Here is a 7,090-nt window from a genome sequence, read left to right on the forward strand (position 1 = left end):
TGGCTCCATTCAACATTTATTAGGCACCAACTGTGGCCCCTAGGCCTCCTGGCTTCCTGACCATCCCCAAACCTTCTGAGGGAGAGATGGCCTGCCTGAACAGGGGGAGAATTTGGCCAGTGGAGGAATGTTCTAGAGGCTGAGGGAGGCAAGAAATCTAGGGAGACTCCTGGATATTTTGGATGCTTGATGGAGCCTCTCCCTGACTTGGGGAGACTAGGGGGGAACTGGGCCAGTTTGAGGGTGGCCTGGGAGCCTCATGTTCACCTCTCCCAGTGGACAAAAGTGCTATATGTAGGCATGCACTTGAACGTCCCCTTGGCAAAGACATGCTGGACCTTCCGCACTGGGACTGCACACACAGTCCAGACAACTACCTTCCCCCTCAGAAGAAGGCAGAAAAAGGAAAAAAAAAATTAAAGGTGGGGTCAGGGTGGGAAGGAGACAGAGTGAGATGTTTCGCCATCCCTGCAGGAAGGAAGCGAGTTAGAGCTGGCCTCTGCCTCCCCACCCTGCTTCCTCTGGCAAACGCTCTAAAAAAGTCATTCCATTCTGCTGACAGGGCAAAGCTTGCTTGGCTGGCTAGCTGTTAGGACAGGCCCACAGGAGACCTGGAGACTGTTCTGCGTTAAGTCGGATATTTCTGGGTTGGAGCCCCTGCCCTATCCCTGGTTACCTGTGCGAGCTTGGGTATGGATGGACTTTTTAAGAAAATTTTCTGGAGCAACTGGATATCCATGTGGGACAAAACAAACCTTGATCCCTACCTCATGCCATACACAAAAGTTCACCTTTTAAAACTCTGAGCCTCTTCTGGGAGATGGTCCCCACCTTGCAGAGCTCTGGTGGGATTGGGTCCCAGTAGGCCTGCTGTGCAGCTGGCACTCAAGCTACTGCCATTATTATTTCTTTAAAATTCTATGAGGCGCACACATGAGTACATGTAAAACCGGAGAAATCTGAATAAAATCTGTCGATTGTATCCATGTCAATTTCCTGGTTGTGATAATGTACTGTAGTCACGCAGGATGTTCCCACTGGTTGAAGTGGGATGCAGGGTACCCTAATTCTCTCTGTATGTTTTCTTTGTTTTCAACAGTTTTATTGAGATATAATTCACAGGTCATACAATTCACCCTTTGAAAGTGTTCAACTCAGTGGTTTTTAGTATATTCACAGAGTTGTACAATCATCACCACTATCTAATTCCAGAGTATTTTACTCACCCCCAGAAAGAGACTCTGTTCCCATTAGCAATCACTTCTCATTTTCCCCTCCCCCAGCTCCTGTCAGCCGCTAATCTACTTTCTGTCTCTACATATAGATTTGCCTATTCTAAACATTTTATATAAATAGAATCATATAATATGTGACCTTTTATTTTATGTCTGGCTTCTTTCACTTAGCATAATGTTTTTAAGATTCATCCATGCTGTGGCATGTATTAGTATTTTCATTCCTTTTTGTGCATGAATGATTTCCCACTGTATAGATGTCTCACTTTTTATTTACCCATTCATCAGTTGGTAGACATTTGCATTGTTCCTACTTCTTGTTTTTTTTTTCAGTTTTTAAAAGGAAGATTTATTCAACAAGTTTCACTTAGCGCAATACACCTAGAAGGAAAATCACAATACAATGAAAAGATTTAAATCAAGGCCTCAGAATTTCATACAAACACCAAGGCCAAAATCCTAAAGTATTGGTATTGTGTCTCAAATTTTCCCCATTAACTTAAAAAAAAGCGTAAACTTACGTGCCATAGAGGTTATTAAATGAAACTAGAATTAACAAACATGCCAAATGTTTCACTTTTAATTGTAGACACAGCTATATTGAGTTTTACAAAAAAGCATGTCTTTCAACAATGCATCCAACAGTGTTCAATGTAATGTGGTGTAAGCAACTTTTAACATAATTCAACTGCTTTAACCTAAATACACCTACTGCTTAAGTACATCCTACAATATAACTAACGTGAGAAACGCTGAAAATTATTTAACAGTAATAGATTACTCAACCTAGTTACATCCTAAATGAATGTTTGTGTTAAAAAATACTGAACCTTAAGTCTTTAAAACAAAACTGATTTCCACTTAGAGTAAGCATAAATCACAAGCTTGTATTGCAAAACCGTTAAAACTTAAGTTTTGTTTTTCTTTTAAAAAATGTTGACCAAGAGTCAGTGATCAGGATCAATTACATTCCGCATCCACCACTCACACTGGATGTGCTAGACATCTCTCCCATTCCGTTCACTCCCATAGATGCTCGGCTTCCACTATTGCAGTAGCTGCTGTTCACTGCTCCTTGGCTGCCTATGCAATGTTTGATTGAAAATCACTGGAGTTTTCCTGTAAAAGTTGGTCATATCCACTCATGCTGCTCTGGCCACCATAGCCGCCTCCATAACCACCACTCAGCTGCTGGCTGTCTGGGCTGCCGTAACTGGACTGGTTTGACAAGCCCATGCCTCCCATCATTTGGCTACCATAAGCACCACCGCTTGCTCCTGCTGTAGAATTCAAGACTTCTACATATCTGTGTTGCGTATTTGCTTTGTCTTTTGACATATCTGCCACAGCATCTTCATGAGTTGCAAACTCGACATCTGCTTCACCAGTTACTCTGCCATCGGGACCAATTTCAATATGTACTCTCACAGGGTTGAGTGGTGAAAAAAAAATTATAAATGTCGTTCTCAGTAGCTCTGTAAGGTAATCCCCGCATGTGTACACAGTGTCCTGTTGTGCTCTGGAAAGTAGAGCCACCGTATCTGTGATCTGACATTCCTGAAAAACAATAATTGAGGTCTCTTCCAAATCTATCTGACCCAAATCCATAGCCATCATTATAGCCATTATAATCATCATAGCCTCCATAACCTCCACCATAAGCACCACACCTCATCCTTTCAAAGCCAGCTCCTCTTCCAATGCTGTTATACCCTCTGCCAGCCCCAGGTCTGTCATAGGGACCTGGCCGCTGCATGGCCATAAGTTTTCGTGGTGGATCATAGTGAGTTCTAACTTCAGCTCGACTGCTCTTAAAGATTTCGATATACCTGTGCCCTATTCTTTCCTTGTGTTTCTTTAGAGCCTTTTCAGCTATTTCCCGTGAAGCAAACTGCATGAAGGACTCCCCCGTACTCCTCCCCTGGAAGTCCACCGGCAATGTTATCCCATTTGGCACGATTTCCAACCCTGAGAAGAGCTGAACAATTTCTTCCTTGCTACATCCAAAGGGGAGTCCTCTAAGCCGTACAAAGCCATCATTGGCCGTGTCAGGACTACTTGGACCAGTATGCTTCAACACCCAATCCATTTCAACGTTGTTTGACTTGAATACTTCAACATATCTGTGTCCCATAGTCTCTCTGTCTTTTTTCAGGGCCAATTTGACTTCATCTTCTGATTCAAGTTCAACAAAAGCCTCGCCACTCGGTCTGCCTTCTCTGGTGTAGATGAAACGAATACCTTGAGCCCCATTTTGAATTTTGCAGTCAGAAAAAAACCGCTGCACTTCGTCGGCCGAGCAAGACCAAGGCAAGCCCCGGACCTTCACCACGAATCCCTCGCCGCCTTTGGTGCCCAACATCGTCGTCTCTTAGGGGGTCCTGGCGTCGAAACAGCCTGCAAACACAACTTCGGCGCGGCTGAGAAGAAAATCTGTTCCTACTTTTGACTGTTATGAATAATGCTGCCATGAATATTCACATGCAAGTTCTTGTATGAACATATGCTTTCAAGTCTCTGTCTTATTTTTACAACCGCACGTGAATCTAGAATTATTTAAAAATAAAAAGTTTAATGAAGATAACCAACAAGGACCTACTGTATAGCACAGGGAACTATACTCAATATTTTGTAATAACCTATAAGGGAAAAGAATCTGGAAAAGAATATATAACTGAATCATATACATAGATATATAACTGAATCACTATGCTGTACACCTGAAACTAACACAACATTTTAAATCAACTATACTTCAATTTTAAAAAAATGAAAAAAAAGAACTTGAAAGCAAAAACAAAAACCAAAGTTTAATGAAAGGGAGAAAAAGACTTGCAACGCTGAGATATTAAGATCAGATAGTGAAAATAATGGAGGACAATAAAATTATTTTTTAAAGTGGGGGACAACCTCTATGAAGATAGTGAGATGCATACAGCTATTTGAAACATGATGTACTGGGAAGGGCACCAGGTGACCTGCCAGGTTTACTTGGGTGGTGGTTACCTGGGTGTGCTCATATCAAAAATTAACCAGGGACTTCCCTGGTGGCACAGTGGTTAAGAATCTACCTGCCAATGCAGGGGACAAGAGTTCGAGCCCTGGTCCGGGAAGATCCCACGTGCCGCGGAGCAACTAAGCCCGTGCATCACAACTACTGAGCCTGCATGCCACAACTACTGAGCCCACGTGCCACAACTACTGAAGCCCATGCGCCTAGAGCCCGTGCTCCTCAACAAGAGAAGCCACCACGATGAGAAGCCCGTGCACCGCAACAAAGAGTAGCCCCCGCTCGCCGCAACTAGAGAAAGCCCGTGGGCAGCAACGAAGACCCAATGCAGCCAAAAATAAATAAATAAATAAATAATAAAATCCATAAATTAAAAAAAATAATAATAATAATAAAGAAAAAATAAAATATATAAATTTACATTTACCAAAAATTTTAGAAAACATTGCAAAAAATGTCAGTGGGGGATTAAAGTAGTCCATTTAAGGAAAACAAATGAGGTAGATCTATGCGTATAGATGTGCACATATATTCATAGAACAGTGTGTAAACAAAACAATTTGAAGATTAATATGCAGAGTAGAATCACATTTCTGTAAAAATAAGAAAAAAAATTGTATATAATGTCTGCATCTGTATATTTATACCTGGCAGGTATAAACTAACTGGAAGGATGCATGTCAAATTGCTCTCAGAAGGGCAAAGTGGGGATTCTCCCTTTATTCAACAGGACTCTAAATTTGAATTTTTCACACTGAGCATATAATATTTTTGTATTTAAAATAAAATAACATATTATACATATCTTAAAAGGTGCATACTCTATTTGGTAACCTGGATTTTCATATTATAACATATCATAAATGTCTTTCCATACCAATAAATACAGGCAGGCATAATCATATTTCATTTCTGAAAACACATTTCACTGTACAAGTGTACCATAAGTTTTGTAAGCAATACTGTATTTCTGAATGTTTTGTTTCTAGTTTTGTATTATTATTAACAACATTTTCTGAGCACTTATGTGATTATTTCCTCAAGATAAGTTTCTAAATGCAGAATTGCTAAGCAAAAGGGTATGCATATTTATAAGGTTTTTGGGATATAATGTCAGATTTTACTTCAAAAAGGATGGACCAATATATACTTTCACTAATTGCAGGAGTTTCATTTTTTTAGGAGTTTCATTTTTTTTTTTTTTAATTTATTTATTTGTTTTTGGCTGTGTTGGGTCTTTGTTTCTGTGCGAGGACTTTCTCTAGTTGTGGCAAGCGGGGGCCACTCTTCATCGCGGTGCGCGGGCCTCTCACTATCGCGGCCTCTCTTGCTGCGGAGCACAGGCTCCAGACGCGCAGGCTCAGTAGTTGTGGCTCACGGGCCTAGTCGCTCCGCAGCATGTGGGATCTTCCCAGACCAGGGCTCGAACCCGTGTTCCCTGCATTGGCAGGCAGATTCTCAACCACTGTGCCACCAGGGAAGCCCAGGAGTTTCATTTTTTAATCTATAAAATGGTTTCATCCAATAAATAAATAAATAATAAACAAATAAAATAAAATAACAAAAGGAAAAAAATTTAAGAATTAGCTTTTTTCCTAATCACCTGACTCTTTCATCCATGTCATGGATCAAGTCTGGACCCTGGACAAGTCACCTACCCGTTTCTGGGTCCCAGCTTCCTCTTCTGTAAAATGGAGAGAAATAATAGCCCCTGCGAGGGTGGATTTGGATATGTTAGCCCAGCCCCCTCACCTCTGAGCGAGACAAGCTCTGGGGTGCTGTTCATGCTCCAGGGCTCCCCGTGGGATCAGGCTGGGGCTGGACGTCAGCTTGTCTCTTGCCCTAACTTGCTTTAGGCTGGGCTTTGCTGGGTGGGGTTGCCAACCTTTCCCTTCCTATCAGCTGTTGCTATGTGTGTGTGTGTGTGTGTTTGTGTGTGTGTGTATTTTTGTGTATATGGTATGCACATCTTAACTTTGTAAGCAGAGGAAAGAAGCATAAAAATCAAGTTGTAAAAAATGTTCTGGGCACAGCAAGTGCATTATCTCAATCTTCACTGTGCCTTGGAAGCATGATGATCATCCTTCCTGTTGTATAGATAAGAAAACTGAGGCCCAGAGAGGTGAAGCTACTTGTCCAAAGTCACACAGCCAGCAGGCAGAGCTAGGATTTGAACCTGAGCTGTCTGGGTCCAGAGTCTTTGCTCATAAGCATTTGCTGTTCTTCATCTCATGAGTATTCATAGTGTGAAGAAACCATAGAACTGGAGTTAACGAGGCTCATCTATGGGTGAAGGAATAAAAAGAAATTGTTCTGCCTTTGGTTTAGTTGTATTTTCTAAATCATTTGCAGTAGACATGAGGTGTTGCATACTAAGAAAAATAAATACTTTAAAATAGAAAGAGTTCTTGGAGGAAAGTGGCTGGGGGCTGGTGGTGGTGGGATGAATTGGGAGATTGACATATATACACTAATATGTATAAAATAGATAACTAATAAGAACCTGCTGTATAAAAAATAAATAAAATAACATTCAAAAATTCAAAAAAAAATAGTAAGAGTTCTTGTTTTGGAAATGATAGGTAATTCCTGCTTATGTTTTCTTTCTCCTTATCTTGTCAGTTGCTTATTCTCCAGGAGAGTCACATTACTTGGATAATAAAAATATAATAAGGCCATTTTTTAAATGCTGGGAGGCAGTACATAAAATGCCAGGGCAGATTATCTCTGAGCTGAGCAATTGTGGGACAGGTTGTGTCTTTTTTTGTTTGTTTGTTTTCTTTTCTGTTTCTTTGGTTCTCCATCAGGAAATTGCTTAACATTTTTATAATTAGGGGAAAATGAT

The 7,090-nt window shown here is 40.9% G+C and overlaps 1 pseudogene across 1 annotated transcript; it reads right to left on the reverse strand.

Annotated features, from left to right (window-relative positions):
* Positions 1-1,799: 1,799 nt before the first annotated feature.
* LOC309657747 (heterogeneous nuclear ribonucleoprotein H pseudogene) lies at positions 1,800-3,683 on the reverse strand (annotated as a pseudogene). Its single transcript has one exon. The product of its transcript is annotated as a heterogeneous nuclear ribonucleoprotein H pseudogene (transcript).
* Positions 3,684-7,090: the final 3,407 nt, after the last annotated feature.

The sequence above is a fragment of the Balaenoptera physalus genome (assembly GCF_965194825.1).
Source record: "Balaenoptera physalus genome assembly, chromosome: 3".
NCBI lineage: Eukaryota > Metazoa > Chordata > Mammalia > Artiodactyla > Balaenopteridae > Balaenoptera > Balaenoptera physalus.